General features: G+C 41.9%; 1 protein-coding gene across 4 annotated transcripts in view; it reads left to right on the plus strand.

Annotated features, from left to right (window-relative positions):
• Positions 1-18,796, plus strand: part of OSBPL10 (oxysterol binding protein like 10) — a 329,028-nt gene that overhangs the window by 258,667 nt on the left and 51,565 nt on the right. The window lies entirely within an intron of this gene.

Here is an 18,796-nt window from a genome sequence, read left to right on the forward strand (position 1 = left end):
ACACTCACAAAATCTATTTGATAAGGTTGAAAGCCCCAAAGCAGTGTCTTTGATCAAATGGTTTTGGTTATCAATGGAAATTTTTCTCCAAGCAGCATAGGATTATATTCTTGGACAGTGATGTAGTAGCATAGCTCTTGTAAAGTCAGATTAGGCTGCCTACAAATATTTCATGGGCATCTTTAAGGGGCTTTAGAAGGGTATGAAGTGAATAGTGGCTGTGGATTTTTGAAAGGCATTTGCTCTGTATGTACAAGGAGTATCAGGGTCTAGAAACTCATGCAGCTGATGTGCAAGTGAATTAGAAGGTAAGTTGGCGACCATGTGAATGGTAGAGAAGTGAGTTATTAGATCTTTAGTGATCATTTTTTAGATCCTTATTTCTAGCAGCATTCTTGGGCAAAACCTAACTTACTTATTATGGCTCGTACTATTTCTGACTTTGTAAGTCCTCTTTAGTGTTCCTTCTGTGTTTTTCTGATAGGTGTTCCCTCTGACCCCCAAGGTTTGAGGCCAGGTCTGTTGTTTTTTGCACAAAGTTGTTGCCCACTTTACCTCACCAGTCAGTAGCATTGGCAAAAAAAATTAGCATATGATTATCTGTAAGAAATAACTAACTCCTGGCCGGGCGCAGTGGCTCACACCTGTAATCCCAGCACATTGGTAGGCCAAGGCTGGTGGATCACGAGGTCAGGAGTTCGAGACCAGCCTGACCAACATGGTGAAACCCATCTCTACTAAAAATACAAAAATTAGCCGGGCGTAGTGGCACACACCTGTAATCCCAGCTGCTCAGGAGGCTGAGGCAGGAGAATCGCTTGAACCCGGGAGCAGAGGCTGCAGTGAGCCAAGATCACGCCACTGCACACCAGCCTGGGCGACAGAACAGGGCACCATCTCAAAAAAAGAAAAGAAAAAAAAAAAAAAAGAAGAAAAGAAAAAAAAGAGATAACTAATTCCCAAGTTCAACTTTGAAAATAATACATCCTGAAGAAGAAGAACTAGCCAGAGCTTTTTTCATTAAGGTAGGGAGACAGTCATTAATTTCTAGTTGTCATTTTTTCCCCCTAATTGTTTTGTCAGAGCAAGGTAAGATTTTGTTTGATTCCATGTAGCAGGGAAGGTCTTATGGAGTAGAATGGTGTTTTGGTGGTTTTCTGAGAAGGGAGAATTTTTTGCAAAGACTGCCCTTGTTTTTTCCAGTGAGTGCTATGGCAGATGATTCTCAAAACCCAAACAGCTAGTAGAGCTTGGACACTATTTTTCTTCTTAGGCCATTGTGCCTTGCCACATTTTTTTGTCTTAATAGTTCAAAAAACTAGCGACATCCACACAATAGTTTTTCTGTCAGAAAAAGAAAATGTTGCTATTGCCTCCTTTCTGTACATTGTGGAGGAATAACTTCTATGTAGAATGAAGTGAAATTCTTAAAGGTTAAAAATGCCTTATGAGCAGGTCCTTAATGCTTTTGATCTAGAAAATATAGTTACTTATGTGAGTGGTCATTGGGAAACTAACTTTCAGAATTGTGGTTATTAGGGTCATGTAGCTAAATTAACTATTGTCTTCTGGTTTAGTGTTTAGAACATGTTAGGTCTTTGGGGGGATAAGTGGGATACCAAAGGTAGCTCCCCTCTGCTGGTTCTGGCTTTCCATAAAATAACCTACATCTGAAACAGTAATGCATTTTGAAGCTTAGTCTGTTTAATTCCCAGCAGAATAAAAGCTCAAAGAGCTGTATGTATTTAATACATGAGTTAGAAGAGAGCTGTGATCGGCTCTGTTATAAAATGTAGTTATCTTATCATTTTATTCTGCTGGGGCTAGAACTAACTAAATGTGAAAATGAAATATTCTTCCATAATGAAATGAGTTAGGATCTTGGTTTTACCTATTAGTAGAACAATTTTTCAATGAAAAGCACCATCTGAAATGTAAGTCTAGATGGAAAAAGGTTTTTGGTGTGTCACTTCATCATGTATGCCTTACTTTAGGACAGGAAGGATGGTGATTGGAGTAGAGACTGGACCGAGTTCTCTTGACTTTTTTCTTTTTTTTGAGATTTTTTTTTTCTCCTCTGTTGCCAGGCTACAGTGCAGTGGCACGATCGATCTCAGCTCACTGCAACCTCCACCTCCCGGGTTCAAGCGATTCTCATGCCTCAGCCTCCTGAGTAGCTGGGATTACAGGCATGTACCACCACACCCAGCTAATTTTTGTATTTTTAGTAGAGACGGGGTTTCACCATGTTGGCCAGGATGATCTCGATCTCCTGACCTCGTGATCTGCCCGCCTTGACCTCCCAAAGTGTTGGGATTACAGGCGTGAGCCACCACGCCTGGCCACTCTCTTAACTTTCTTTCTATTTTCTTGATTGGAGAGATTGGAAACCTAACAGATATATGTCCCAGACTTTCTTACAGTCGGATTTCTGAGCACGTTACAGGGAGATGCATTTGTGTGAGATTTGGAAGACCAAGTTCCTTCTGTTCATGCTGCTGGCAGGCAGTGGCATGGAGGTTGGAGTGTTGAGAGGCAGCTGTGGTGGCCACACTCATAGTTCCAGGCCTTAGTCCCACCTCCATGGGTGTGGCAACAGCTTTCTGACCTCTGAATCACAGCCATCTACATTGTTGTGACCTGGAACTTAGAAGTCTAAGGGGCGTGCTGGGCGTGGTGGCTCATGCCAGTAATCCCAGCACTTTGGGTGGTCGAGTTGGGTGAATCACGAGGTCAGGAGTTTGAGACCAGCCTAACCAACATGGTAAATCCCCGTCTCTACTAAAAATACAAAAATGAGCTGGGCGTGGTGGCATGTGCCCGTAATCCCAGTTACTCAGGAGGCTGAGGCAGCAGAATCGCTTGAACCTGGGAGGCAGAGGTTGCAGTGAGCTGAGATTGTGCCACTGCACTCCAGGCTGGGTGACAGAGTAAGACTCTGTCCCCTCCAAAAAAGAAAAGTCTAATGGGGCCCCTGATGTCTGCTCCTCCAAATATTAAAAAATTATTTTTAATAATTTTATACGCACCTAATTTCCATATCAAATTCCTTTCTGACTGCAACACCTGGAGTGGTTTCTGTTTTCTGCACCCATTGTGACTGGTTGGACTCTTGGCACAGGAGAGCCCAGGGCAATGAGGTAAACCCATCCTGAATGACAGAGCTCACACATGACCATGCATACCCACCTTCCAGAGGACATATCTGAGCGACAAAACCTTAACTGTTTTTTTAAAAGTCAGATTTATTGAGGCATAATTCACAAACAATATAATTCACCATTTAAAAATGAGAGGTTCTCAGTCTTAACAAATCATAGTAGTATCCCTAATCCAAATAGAATTCAAAATCTGAATTAGATTGGAATTAAATCTGAATCCCTAATTCAAAATCGAAAATGCCCCCAAATCTGAAACTTTTTTAAGGCCGACATGACACTCAAAGGAAATGCTCCTTGGAATATTTTGGATTTCAGATTTTTGGATTTGGGATGCTCAACTGGTATAATGCAAAAATTCCAACATCCAAAAAAATTCAAAATCCAAAACACTTCTTCTCCCAGGCGTTTCAGGTGAGGGGTACACAACCTGTATAGAACAGTTCTACTGACCCCAAATTCCCTCATGCCCCTTTGTAGTCAAATCTGTCCCCCAGCCCTTGGCAACCACTGATCTATTATTTGTCCCTATAGTTTTGTCTTTCCCGGAATGTCATGTATATGGAATCATGCAGGATATAGCCTTTTGAGTAGGGCTTCCTTCACATAGTGTAATGCATTTGAGATACATCCATGTTAACGTGAATCATACTAATGCATTCCTTTTGCGTTGAATAGTACTCATGGGATCTACAGTTTATCCATTCACTAGTTGAAGAGCATTTGGTAACTTTAAAAACTTTCCCACATTTTTATGGGTAAGCTGGAAAGGGGGAGCAATGAAAAATAATGTTGTGTTAATTATTTGAGGGTGGCCGGGCGCGGTGGCTCAAGCCTGTAATCCCAGCACTTTGGGAGGCCGAGACGGGCGGATCATGAGGTCAGGAGATCGAGACCATCCTGGCTAATACGGTGAAACCCCGTCTCTACTAAAAAAAAAATACAAAAAACTAGCCGGGCGACGAGGCAGGCGCCTGTAGTCCCAGCTACTCGGGAGGCTGAGACAGGAGAATGGCGTGAACCTGGGAGGCGGAGCTTGCAGTGAGCTGAGATCCGGCCACTGCACTCCAGCCTGGGCGGCAGAGCAAGACTCCGTCTCAAAAAAAAAAAAAAAAAAAAAAAAAAAAATTATTTGAGGGTAAATATCTGGTGCCCAGATACCTACCCATGGCCTTAGAACCATCAGGACTATAGCCCCGCCCCTGGAGACTATAAGCAGAGTGTTTCTAAGCCTGTTCCTCAAGAGCACACCGTCAACTCTTATCATCCCGTGTTGACTGTCCCAGTTAGCAGCTTTGCCTAGTTAGTTGTCTGGATTATAGTGGTAACAATGCTATCAAGAGACCACATATTCCATACCCCTACAAATCTAGCAGGTGTAGAAAAACTTATAATGTCTTTATATACTGAGTACTATATCAGCACATAAGTTAGCTAAATGGACTTCGGTTAAAAAATTGCATAACTGAATTTCAAGTAAACATGTCCTAATCATCCCTTTCCAAAGGAAGAAAAATTGTTTTAAGAATAAAGGAAGGAGACTGATATAAAAGATTTATCTGAGTTCTGTGTCAAGAATTTTCATGCTTTTGATTGAATCATCATTTTAGCCCTGAACTTTTGAACTACTTAACAACCCATAAAGCTGTCCATTTGAAATCCTCTGATGTTCAACTTGAAGCCTGGCCAGTACAATCCCCTCAACACATTTTTATCATTTTTTAATTTTTCATTCCCATGATACATAATTGTATAGGTAGATGTTGGTTGAGGATGTATCTGGTGTGGGATGGTGATAGATTTTTAGAGATGAACAAGGTTTTAATATGTTGTTTTGATCCTGTAAATAATTCTTTTAAAGTTGCAATCTTATAAGTTTTTTTGAAACATGTGACACATATTTATTTGTGGTCAACAGTTTGAGGAGTGAGGCAGCTATCACTGACTTAGGATGATTAAAAATCACTTTATTGAATCCTGTGATAACCTCACAGAGTTTAATTCCAAATGGTTGCTGCATAGGAAATATCATTGATCAAGTTTAAAATTTGTTATAAGTAAATTTTGTGGGTGATAGGATTATCCTTCCACACTCCACTCCTCATCTCTCATCATTAAACAGACTATATCTCCTTCCAAGAATCTGTAGAATAGACTTTTGTTTTCCTTTGAATCATGACCTTTGATTCACTAAATCTTAGAATAGTCTTTAGGAGTCAAATGGCCACTCCCCAAACTGGAGTGGTTGTTTGACTTGCCAAGCATCACAGAACTTAGGTTGACACAAAATTGATATCTGGACTTGCTTTCTCCCAAGCTAGTGCTCTTTCCTTCTTACTGCACCATCTCCTATATTGGATAGGATTCTTTCAGATGCAAATAATAGGAAACCCTACAATTAATAGCTCAAATAGTAATAAATTTAAGCCTGGGCATGGTGGTTCATACCTGCAGTCCCAACATTTTAGGAGGTCAAAGCAGGAGGATCACTTGAGGCGAGGAGGTCAAGACCAACCTGGGCAACACAGACCCTGTCTCTACAAAAAAATATAAAAATTAGCCAGGCAATGGGGGTACGTGCTGATGGTCCCAGCTACTCGGGAGGCTGAGGTGGGAGGATTGCTTGAGCCTGGGAGGTTGAGGCTGCAGTGGGCTGTGATCACACCACTGCATTCGAACCTTGGTGACAGAGTGAGATCCAGTCTCAGAAAATAATAATAATAATAATAAATTTTTGCACAAAAGAATTCTGGAAGTAGGTGCTTCCAGGTCTGGCGCAGCAACTCATGATGGCCTCAAAGATATGAGTTTCTTCCATTCCTCCTCCTGTTTATCATTATGCTTGTCATTTCATGGTGACAGCATCATAGCTATAGTCCTAAATATTGCATCCTCACAACATATCCTTTAAAAGAAAGGATGGGAACCCTTCTCAAGACACTTTTTGAGGCCGGGTGCAGTGGCTCATGCCTGTAATTCCAGCACTTTGGGAGGCCGAGGCAGGTGGATCTTGAGGTCAGGAGATCGAGACCATCCTGGCCAACATGGTGAAACGCTGTCTCTACTAAAAATACAAAAATTAGCTGGGCGTGGTGGAGGGTGCCTATAATCCCAGCTACTTGGGAGACTGAGGAAGGAGAATCACTTGAACTTGGGAGGCGGAGGTTGCAGTGAGCTGAGATCGCGCCACTGCACTCGAGCCTGGCAACAGAGCGATACTCTGTCTCAAGAAAAAAAAAAAAGACACTTTTTGTTTGGGAAGCGAAGCCCCCTTAGTACACTCCCCGTGTTATCTCACAGCCAGAGCTAGATCACACACCTACTCCAAGACCCATAACTGGTGGTGGGTCACTGGATTTTCATGAGCCACCCACCCTGGCTATGGAGCGTGCCTTACCTGAGATCAAAGGGATCTCAGATCCCAGAGAGACCAGAACTGGGTTTTTGTCAGCAAGAGAAAAGAGGGTATTGGCTTTTGGGTAGTGGTAGATTGTGTCTGCCTTACCCCTGATCTACCCCAAGTAGGTTTTCTTCATGCAGGAGTCATCTTCAGCCCCACAAGACTTTTCTGACCTGGCCGTTTCATCTCATAGACCTAATTCTTTGAGGGAAGACACTATGTGTGATTCTTCTCTGGAAACTCCAGAGTATTTAGGAAAGTATGACGCACATAGCAGATACTCTAAGTATGGAATGAATGAATGTGAACGATGAGGTACATTGGTAGTGTTCATGACTAAAGGGCATGTTTCCCTATTGTTCTCATCTCTGTGCTCCTCCCTATGGCTTCCGGGAGTTCCAGTAGAAGTAAGTTTAACCTGTTGAGTGGCATATGACTTACATATCCTGCTGTGATGAAAGATGCATCCACGGCCACTGTCCTGGAGCTCTCCAGGCAGAAGATGCTTCTATGAATTGGTCCATTCCTCGTCAGTGGCCTTGATCAGCTATCTAACAGGTGCTAAGTGGTTGTAGTTATACGTGGAATTATTTTTGTGGGAGGGTCCCTGATCATGGGATAGAATTCTTATTGTAATCTTTTAGAAGAGCTGCTGAAGACATTCCATTGAGATCCTCACACTAAAGAAATAACCAATGATTTGATTAGCCGGATTGTTTCTTTTTCTCTTCTGGTTGTTGTTGGTCTGGAGGGAAAGTCGTTCATCCTTCAGACAAATGTAGAAGATATGCCTCCTAGCTATCAGACCTTCAGGACTCACTAAAAATCAGAAAGAGCCAGACTGTTCTTATGCTTAAAAATACACTGCTCCTCCATTAGTTTGTTCTGTGTTCCAGTATAGTAAGACAGTGATGATTTATCTACGCAATTATTTTATTCACTCAGCAGATACTGAGCTCTTATTATATAGTGGGCATTGAATGGAGCCCACCCTTAGTTTAGCAGGTTTTCATAACCCAGTTTATTAGCTCTGTACATGTTTCATAATAGTTATAATTATTCTGTATATCATGAGATTAGCAGCAAGAGAAATGTCTCTTAGCCAAGTGACGTTTCCACGGTTAGTACCCTAAGACTGTGTAGGTCCTGGTGTCATGTGGTTGTGGATCTACCTATAGCCTGCGGCAATTGAGATGACCATCTGTGAGATGACGTGAAATTTGAAGATGTGCTTCTGTGGTTATCTCCTAGGCTATACTGCCTCCTGTGGTTAAGAGCTCCTCCTGTCTGTCTTGCAAGACAGCATCTTTCTGCCCTCCTTCCTTTTCATTCTTAGCAACTCACAATGTAATCATCACACACAAGCCTAAGCCCTGCACACATTTTTCAAAAACTTGTTCGACTTGGTTTCTGGCAGCTTTCATGAGCTCTCTGAGTACAAGGCATGATAGTATATTTTTCTGTGTCGTTTTGGGGGATTCATTTCAGCTTATGCTCATTTTTCAAGGATTTTTTCTTTCCTCCATTGCTTTTCTCTTCCTCTCTTCCTTTTTTGTGGGTGATAATAAGGTTTTGCTTCTTGGGTGGGTGTTGTTTTTATAAGAGAGGAGGGGAATATAGTGGAAGGTCTGAAATCATGCCTTTGCTATGGCCAGTAGGATATGTGCTGGGGCTTTTAATGGGTTTCGACACGGGACTGAGAGAGTCTTTGGCAGTGGCCTTAGGAGAGTTCACGGTGTTCCTTCCTTCTCTCTCCTCCCCTGAGGCCTGTGTGGCTTTGTGACGTAAACACCCACCAGAGTGCTGGGGAGGAGCCATCTTGGATTTGCCAACTGTGAGCTGAGCTGGAGCTATATGAAAAAACTAAGTACCAAGTGGTATAATCTCTCCTATCCTGCAGCAGTACTCAAGGGATTAAGCGCTTTGAAACTGGTGAATGAAAAGGACTTAAAGCCCTGCAATGTTTAGTCTGGGTTTTCCCTCCTCTTTCCCCTTTTCTCTTTTCTGTTCATTCTTGTTGCCACAAAGGGAGAAAGTCAGATCTGAACCAGAGGTGAAGAGTTGAAGAGATTGTGGCGATGTGGTACCAAAAGTTTTAGTATTCTGTTGTTTGGGGGTATTTAGTCTCACCCTCTAAACATGGCCCTAAATTTCACAGCTCCCTCTGCTTCCTTCTCACTTGCCTAGTTCTATGAAATTATATCAGTATAAATGAGCTCTTCACCATCTGCCTGGCTTATATTTGTATTTGCCCACGGTGAATGACTATTTTAAAAGTGATTTATTTTCTGGCCCTGATGACGCTCACTTTCTAAAGATGAAAAGTCAACGCTCAGAGATTTATGATCTTGGGAAAAGAATGTTATGGGAGAAAAGAGTAAAATATTTCTCACATCTACTTTGGGCTTCGCCTGAGTTAATCGATGAGTTCTTGTATCCCTTTTGTAATTTGAGTTGAGTTTTGTAGATGGCTTATGGCTCTGTGCATTGCAGGGGCTTACTGTGTGCTAAATAATAATTGTAAATTTAAAATTCTTTTGGTACTGATGATGGATGTGAGCCACTGGGGGAAAGTTGTGTGTGTGTGTATGTGTGTGTGTGAAACAGAGCAAGTGAGTGAGCCATAGAATTGTCTTTTAGTTCTGGCAGTGTTTTTCAGATCTTATGGATGTAGGAATCAAATAGCCATTCTGTAGTACTTGAAAGTACTGTACCAGCAGCTGTTTAGCTCTCCATCCAGTCCCCAGCCACACCGGGACCACAGCCTTCCTCACCCATAAAGATACTGGAGCAGCCCTGACCAAGGCCATGGACTCCATGAGGTGCCCTGTGGAGTTGGGTGTCATGCGGTGCTCTGTCACCACTGTCTTTTCTCTCTCTCAGATAACAATGTGCTCCTGTCCCTCCCAATCTCCACCCTTTTCTCTGTCATTCACCATCTACAGCCAGCTAAGCCTGTGCTGGATGGTCCTCATGTCACATAAAGTTCTCTCTATTGGCTCTAGTGGTCCCATTAAATGACCACATTACCAATAAGTATAAGAAGAGCGGTGGACATACAGCCGTGCGAAGGAGAAGGAAACTGTAGCTGTTTTGGAAATGAAATGAGATGCAGTCGAGAGCAGTGTATCAATCCTGAAAACCCTGGCAGTGCTCCTTAGATTGCTCCAAATCTCCATTCTCATTTTTCTTGATCATCTCATCAGAATTGCTTTTCTTTAAAATATATAAGAAATGTATATAACTTTGTTAATATTTATAAATTAATACTGTGAGAGTATCAAATCTTAATTTATTTACAGCAAATGTATTTAGCCCACATTATGAGTTTAATATAGCTTTGTTGGTTACCCTGGAAACCCCCATGAATGATGGTTATTTTTTGGAAAATGTGTTTCAGATTCCAAATATCTTCTTTTTACTAGCTTATGTACTAACATGCAGAGCCAGCTTGTGGTTCTGACTTTAAAAAAAATATGTGTATATATAATGTAATTCAAGGAGAAAACTACTCCTTTGAAGGATGTGAACTTTTCTTATAGAAGATTGATACTAATTTCATGTATTGAATTGAGAAAAGAAATGGAAGCAAGAGGGACTTACACTTATGTTTACGTGGCTTTTAAAAATTCCATTATGATGAGTTTTTAGTGCTAAAACATTTATTTAGAATGGAATATATATAGAAATTCCCATAATGGGAAAATCCTTGCCCATTTTAGATATTGCTGTGCTAGATCAGTGGTTCTCAAGCAGATGAGTGGGGACTCTTGTGCCCTGCAGACATGAGGGGCAGGTGCTCATGACGGTCATTGCTCATGACGGTCATTGCCTAGGGCTTATGAGGGGCCTTTATAAACTTCACTCTCCGCCTCACAAAAGCCAGGTTTTTGTTTATATCATCTGAGAATACAGGTTCCTTGATGGACACAATCAATTGGTTGGACGTAAGATACAAAATCATAATGAAAACAAGAGATTCTGTTTTTGATAATTTGGCTGTTGAGTTAAAACAAAAAAAAAAAGTCCAAGTCCCAAGGGTATTTTGGGGAAGTGCAGTTAAATTGTTGCATTTCTAGGTTGGTGAGAATGAGGTGAATCATCAGCATTTGGGTCTCTTTAAGCTGTTTCATGATGGCGGACGGGGATTAACATGATGTCTCTCTGGAGCCCCAGCTATGGAGTCTGACAAAGCACTTTGAACCCAAGCTCTTTCAATGATTGCCTGTAAGAATGTAAGCATGTGAATTATTAATGGTTGTAGAATGGTATTTCCTGATGAAAATGTTGTAAACATTATATGAGATCATATATCGCCAGTGTCCAGCTCAATGCCTGGCACTCAATAGTAAGTCCTTATTAAAATTGTTCTTTGGCCTACCTAGCTTGTCTTTATTTGTAGATATGAAGTATGTCGGGAAACACTTAAGAACATGTGTAGTCATGCTATTCTGGGCTAAGCAGGATTCATTTCTCTTTTGTTTGTCTTCCAAAGGAGTAGTCTGGGTGTAAATAATGACATCTGCCATTTATATAATGGAGCATGGTTTACAAAGGGCTTCCACTAATAACTTATTCAAATATGGCTTCTCCACATAGAACTAATTTAATAATCATCAGGCTAGTTCTGTTGCTGGTGTCTTGTCTGGGTTTTCTCTGAGGAAGTCCTAAAATCATCTGGCGTGGCCCCAGGTCAGTGAGCATCCACAGGTGGGAAGCCCAGGTAGCTGATTTTCACAGCACATCTCAGGCTGGTGCGTCAGAGGAAATCTGTGTATATGGAAATAAAGGAAATATAAGTAGGTCATATTAGATTCCTGTTGCTGCTGTAACAAATTACCACAAATATATTCTCTTACAGTTCTGTTGGTTAGAAGTCTGACACAGGTCTCAGTGGGCTAAACTTAAAGTGTTAGAAGGGCTGTGTTGCTTTCTGGACGCTGTAGGGTAGAATTTGTTTCCTTGGCTTTTCCGGCTGCTAGTGGCTGCCTGCATTCCTTGGCTTGGGCCCATTGCTCCATCTTCAGAGCCAACAGCATTGGGTCTCATTGACCCTGCTGCCACAGTCCCAATCTCCCTCTGACTTTCCTCTTCTGCCTCCCTCTTCCACTCTTAAGGCCCCTTGTGATTACACAGAGCTCACCCAGATAATCTAGGAAAATTGCTCTGTTTTAGGATCAGCTGATTAGCAAACTCAATTCCATTTGCAACCTTAATTTCCCATTGCCATGTAACCTAACATATCAGGACTTGAACGTCTTTGGGCCTTTTTTTTTTTTTGAGACAGAGTCTTGCTCTATTGCCCAGGCTGGAGTGCAGTGGCGCGATCTTGGCTGTAGATTCAAGCAATTCTCATGCCTCAGCCTCCCCAGTAGCTATGATTACAGGCAGCCACTACCATGCCTGGCTAATTTTTTATATTTTCAGTAGAGATGGGATTTTGCCATGTTGCCCAGGCTGGTCTTGAATTCCTGAGCTCAGACAGTCCTCCCGCCTTGGCCTCCCAAAGTGCTAAGATTACAGGCATGAGCCACCACGCCCGGCCGTCTTTGGGCCATTTTCACACCTACAGCAGCAGGGGAGTTGACTGGCATTCACAGAATACATTACATAGAGCATGCAGTTAAAACTAGGCTCAACCTCTGGCTGGTGGAAATTAAGCAAGTTGCTCTATTCCCTTTGAGGAAAGTGGTCAGCTCAGCTGGACTCATTATTGGAAAATAAGTGCCTGGCTTTGTTTTTTATACACAGTGAAGCCTTTTCAAACTTGCTTTTCCCAGGCTACCCCTGCCTTTGCCACTCCCTTCCTCCCTGTACCTCCCAAGAACCTCAGAATTCAGCCGGACATGAAACCATGATGTCTCATTTTTTACAGTTTCTACAATTCATGCTTTGGCAGTAGTAGGAGGATGATTTTTAAAATTATTGTAAAACAGCATAATTATTGCATTAAAATACAGTAGAAACCTATAGGAAGTCAGAAGTAAAAACCCCGTATTTCCTTTTGATGCCACCTCCTTGGAAGGAGCTACTGTGTGTCTCTTATGGGAAATTTGTACAGCAAACATATATATATTTATTTATTCTTTAACTTTGTTTATACCAGTGGAATCACAGTATGAATAATGTTCTGTGGCTTTTCAATTTGACTATATATCTTAGGTATCTTCACATGTCAGTATGTTGAGATTGTTTGCATTCTTTTGAACAGCTACAAAGCCATTCCAGTCTATGAATACATCTATGGAGTTATGTGCTATATTTTATTTAACTAGTAATTTATTTAACTAGACCCTAGGAGTGACATTTACGTTGTCTAGTTTTTCATTATTATAAATTGTCCTCTACATGTATTGTGTACACTTACAGAAATATATCTTATATAGGGAAACTTTCCAGCAGTAGAATTTAACTGAAATTCAGTTAACAAATGTGGGAATTTGAGGTTTGATAAGTATTACCACGTTCCCCTCCAAGATTAAGCCAAATGTATACTTTCTCAGCATTGTGTGAGGGTTGCTGTTATCCTGTCTCTCACCTTTAAGGAATGAATGTCAAGCTCTTATTTTATTTCTAGTTTATTTTTAGATAAATGGTATCTTGTTTTTAATTTCCCTCTTTATAATTATGAATGAAGTTAAGCATATTTTCACATTTATTAGCCATTCGTATTTCCTTTGTCTTTAACATCTTGTTCATAGTCTTTGTATATTTTTCAGTTGGGTTATTGGACTTCCTAATTAATGTTTTCTAAGACTTCTTTTAATATACCAAGCCAGTGAATTTTTAATAATGTGGAGCAAGTGTTTTTCCACCTTTTGAGTGCATTTTTCGAGGTAAGAAGCAGGAACAACAATCATGATTATGTCCCCGCTGTAAAATGTTTTCTCATGAAGATCCCTTAGCTTGAAGCGTTTTGAGAGTCAGATTCCCCTTACATCCTTTTATAATTTAGCATTAGTTTAAAATTCAGCTCCAGGATTTTATGTGCTGCTGTCTAGGAACACCCACTGGAATGAGCCAGCAGGTGATGCTGTGTGTGGGCTGTTTTGTAGGGATGAACAGCAGCTATGGGAATGTACGCTAACTGATATATATATACATTTATCCTTCCTGGAAACATCATCTAGCAAGACTCTAGCAGTCCTCTTATTAAGAGAACTGTACCGTGTGGAGAGGTAGTTTTTCTACCCTCACTTTCTTGCTGGTCTAGGTCCTTGCTTGAAAACAAAGTGAAAATATGTAGAGATGCATTCCATGGAGGTTCTGATTTGGACCTTCCATCCCCATCCAGGGTATGATGTTACTGGTTTTTAATGCAGTTTTATGCAGGATACTTGTCAAGTTGAAAAAAATATATTTATTCCTTAAAAATGAAAACTTAATGACATAAAAACTTTTTAAAAGAAATTCAAAGACACTGGATTAAGTATAGCATGATGAAATATTCAGTTAAATATCAATTTCCAATAAAGTGTCACATACTCTGTTATTTTGAAACTTTTGAAACTCACATGAAGGATGAGTTTCATGATCCTGTTTTGTGAAAACGGGATGAAGATTGTGTTCAGGAGTAGAGAATTCTGTCAAAATCTCTAAATTGACAAATTCTCTAAAGTGACAGAAAACCTAGCTTGGAAAGTCATCATGGAGTTATTTTATGCTACAGAAATGGAAATTCTGGGGCTGGGCATGGTGGCTCATACCTGTAATCCCAGCACCTTGGGAGGCCAAGGCAGGCAGATCACGAGGTCAGGAGATTGAGACCATCTTGCCTAACACTCTGAAACCCCGTCTCTACTAAAAATACAAAACATTAGCCAGGTGTGGTGTCATGTACCTGTAGTCCCAGCTACTCGGGAGACTGAGACAGGAGAATTTGCTTGAACCTGGGAGGCAGAGGTTGCAGTGAGCCGAGATCATGCCACACTCCAGCCTGGGCAACAGAGTGAGACGAAGAAAAAGAAAAGAAAGAAAGGAAAAAAAAAAAAAAGAAATGGAAATTCTGTGTGACAGAGTGATGCAAACAAAAACTAGAATATGTAATATTTAAAGGATCGTAGGTCCTACCTGAGCACAGTTATGTCTTAAAATTCACCTTCTTTTTGTGCTAAATATAAGAATCCCACTGTTCTGATTATTAATAGTGCTACTACATACGGTTTGTGTTACCCCAGGATGATTACAGCTGTCTCACAAATTTCCCCTGGAAGTTTTCAGTGAATGAAGCATTTGAGAGTAGGACAAAGCAGAGCATGATAATGTGACAGTTTTTAAAGTAGAGGACATAGTGAGCCTCATTTGGATTTTATGGCAGTGGAATAATATGAAGAAAATACAAATTGCTACAATTACCCTCTTACATCCTGAGTATCATTTCACATCTGAGTAAAAGTACAGGGAAACCTATTAATATCCTATGTCACTGTGGCTAGAAAAGTGGACATACATAATGCAAATTAAAGAGAATAGAAAATGCTTGCTGTTTGGACCAAAAGATATTGAGTGGGATGTAGAGATTGTAGCTTTATAATGGGGCATTATTGGTGCCGCCTCATTGTGGAATTAAGGGCTGTGGTAGTTTTGCTCTTGGTTTATTTCTTTTCTTCTATGAAATGCTAGAGCCTGTTTTCTGCTAGATGCTTTCTTCTTGGTTTGGTAATATTTACAGAAATCAGGACAGAATAGGCGTATACCAGAGTTGTCTTTAAGAAAAATGAAGCCGGGCGCGGTGGCTCAAGCCTGTAATCCCAGCACTTTGGGAGGCCGAGACGGGCGGATCACGAGGTCAGGAGATCGAGACCATCCTGGCTAACACGGTGAAACCCCGTCTCTACTAACAATACAAAAGCTAGCCGGGCGAGGTGGCGGGCGCCTGTAGTCCCAGCTACTCGGGAGGCTGAGGCAGGAGAATGGCGTAAACCCGGGAGGTGGAGCTTGCAGTGAGCTGAGATCCGGCCACTGCACTCCAGCCCGGGCGACAGAGCGAGACTCCGCCTCAAAAAAAAAAAAAAAAAAAAAAAAAATGGAAAGAATAAAACCTGAGCTTTGGGCTGTTTCTGATATTCCTAGCTCTTGATCTGCTTGTGGTACCAAATCACTGGTTTGAGAGTCGGAAGATAATGATCCAGAAATTACCTGCTGAAGCAAAACGGGGTGGTCTTGCTAGTTTTTGTCCCTTAAAGACTGCTACCCTGTATGTATTGATATGTGCCTGGCACAGGGAAAGTCCTCAATAAATATGCCTTCCGCGTGGCCTGGAGAGAACATTATAACATTATCAGAAGAGTTCTTAATGCATTTTGCTTTTTCCATTATTCATGATACAGTCCCTTTTGGCCTGCAAAGAATAGTAAATGCCTCTTGCTTCTAATGACTTGTAAATCAAAACTGTTCTGTGGTTTGCGATGCTCCTGGTTATTTCCTTTGTGTTATCGTACGCTTCGGAAATTTCCATTGGAGGGTATTAGTTGGGAATTTCCAGGTGAGAAGCATAAATGATTAAAATGGACAGATAAAATTCAAAGCTGGAGTTGAATGTCTGCCTGGTGTGGGCAATGATGAAAATACAATCACTGTTATCCAATCAAAGTTGATAGCTTTCTGAATCTGTTTGGGGGTCATCAGATGAAATTTCTGGAACCTTGTCTAATGTTGAGGAATACAATTTTCTTAAACTTGTGCCTACACAAGTTTATGAGAAAAGTTGTCCATATGTCTGTGTTTGGTTTCCCCTAGCATCTAGCCCAGAGCCATCTCCTCACTGGCCACCTAGGACTGGGTTTGGAGAATCCGAGGGGCTGGTAGCACACTGCCTGTGCTGCTCCCCCCCCCGCCCCCGGGAGCCAGGCCCCTATCACGCCTGCTACTTTCCTCCGCTGTTCCTTGCAACGCCCGTGGCTGGGGATCATTAGAGCAGACCTTCTCAAATGCTAGGGGGCACCAAAATCTGCTGCAGGGCCTCGGGGAGCAGGGAGTTGCTGTTCACTGGGTATAGAGTTTGCTTTACTGGATGAAAAAGTCCTAGAGATCTGGTGTACAATAACGTTATTATAGTTAATACTCCTGAGTTGTACGCTTAAAAATGGTAAAACAGAAAAATATTAAGTTGGATATAAAGCGATACATTTGTCAAAATTCATGGAATGGTACAATAAGATTTGTATATTGTACCAAGTATAAGTTATAATTGTATTTCAATTAAAAGAATAAACAAACCCCAAACCAACAAACACTGGTCTCTGCCTTGCCCCCAGAGTTTCTGTGTCTATAGGTCTGGAGGGGGGCCCTAGACTTGCATTTCTATCCAATTCACAGTGATTCTGCTGCTGCAGGTCCAGGGACCACAGTAGACCTAATTTAGAGCCTTTCCCTGCTGCTACTCTGCATTCCCGCAGTGCTTTACATGCTTTCTTCTGTCCCTGCCATAGAGTTCAGGCCCATAACTGCATAATTTATGGGAAAAGCAAGACAGTCTAGCAATTAGTGGCATCAAGTATACAGTTCTGAAAGAATCACTGACGTGGTACCATCGACTTGAGTCTTGTGTTTCTTTCTGAATAAAGCCATTTACCATCTGCAGATCAGAAGAAATCCATCACCCAGCACAAAGCATAAATCAATAATAATTTAAACTGTGGATCTAGAAAGCCAGAATTCTAGTCTCGGCATGTACCCGTGCTTATGATAGAAGCAAGTCATAGGTAGTAGAATTCCTTTCCGTTTTTAGGCACAGAATCATTTTATTACTATTGGCTACCCCAACTACATCATTCCTTTATCAGTTTGTTTTTGAAGTGGAGGTGTTTGTAAAATTGTCCTTCGGTGTTTGATCAGGAATTTTAGATTTTGAAAATAATCTCCTCCCACTGAACTTTATATTACCAAGAAGTTAAGGAAAGATAGGTATGGCAGTAACATTCGAGTGATCCCAGTAAACTTCAGCGTGGGATTTAGAGGAGGGAGGGATTGCGCCTGCCCAGATTGTTAGCGCCAGCATCATGGCGTCAGTACGTACAGGTACATCACAATTGGCGGAAGGAGTAGAAATGGATTGGGAGGCCATCAAAAGTTAGAGCACCACTCTCCAATCAAACTTGGTGCAGTGATGAAAGTGTTTTCTTCCTACGCTGTCCAATATGGTAGCCACTAGTCTGAATGTGGCTAGTGCCATCAAGGAACAGAATTTTAAATTGTGTTTAATTTTAATTATTTTAAGTAGCTAAGCATGACTAGCACCTACTGGAGTAGACAGGGCAAGTCTAGAGAGTAGGGTGAGAAGTGAGTATACCGTCCTCAGTCTAGGCTAGAGGAAGTTTAGGAGGGGAGGGGAAGTATGGGTCAGATTGAGGAAGCCCAAAGTACTGGGCTGAGTAGACATTTTCCTCTAGGCAGTGGGAAGCAATTGAAGACTTTTTTTTTTTTTTTTTTTTTTTTTTGACACATCCCTGAGGAGATCCTGAGAACGTGTGCCTGATTGAAGACTTCTGAACAGAGCAGTGGGTGTCTGGGGAAGAACGCTCTGGTGGTGTAGTACAAGACAGTGTAAGAGAAGGAGTCTGGAGCGGAAGGATGAGCTGGGAGGCTGGCAGGGCCCTACATTTATGTGACCAAAGCCTAGGGTGTGGTAGCAGCAAAGATGAGGAAAGGCAGGGATGGTGGGCCAGGTGGGTCTCTGGATGGGAGGGGTCCGGGAACTTGCAGGTCTCAAGCCTGGGTGACTAGGATGGTGCGCAGAACAGGAAGGGCAGGATGCGGCTGCTGGGCTCCTTTATCGAGTGCACGCAGGGCTGAAAGGAGGGGAGCAGAGATGAGAACAGCCCTTCTCCCAGCTGAATGCTGCCTGCCCATGTGTGTCGTCTTAGCTGTTTTCTGTTGCCCGTCGTGTTTAGTAGAATAATTGGATCTGCAGACAGTTTTGACTGGTCCATTTTGCCTCTCACTCCACCCCACTGCCTCTTGTGCTTTCTCTCTCTTTTCCTTACCTGCCTGCTGCCAGCTCCCTGCCTCCCCTCTGATTACTGCACCCCCGCAATAACTCACCATTTGATCTTCCACATACAGGAACTCAAAACCCAACTACTGTCTGCCCAACAAGGCTGCAGGGTCCGGGGTGACCCAGGCCATGTCCTACACTGATTGTAATCCTCCTCTGCGCCTAACACAGAGCTTTACGTGTGTATTTACCCAGTAGAGGAGAAGGAAGGATGTCAAACATTTCACTACCACCGCCTAGTGT

The sequence above is a fragment of the Rhinopithecus roxellana genome, chromosome 1 (assembly GCF_007565055.1).
Source record: "Rhinopithecus roxellana isolate Shanxi Qingling chromosome 1, ASM756505v1, whole genome shotgun sequence".
NCBI lineage: Eukaryota > Metazoa > Chordata > Mammalia > Primates > Cercopithecidae > Rhinopithecus > Rhinopithecus roxellana.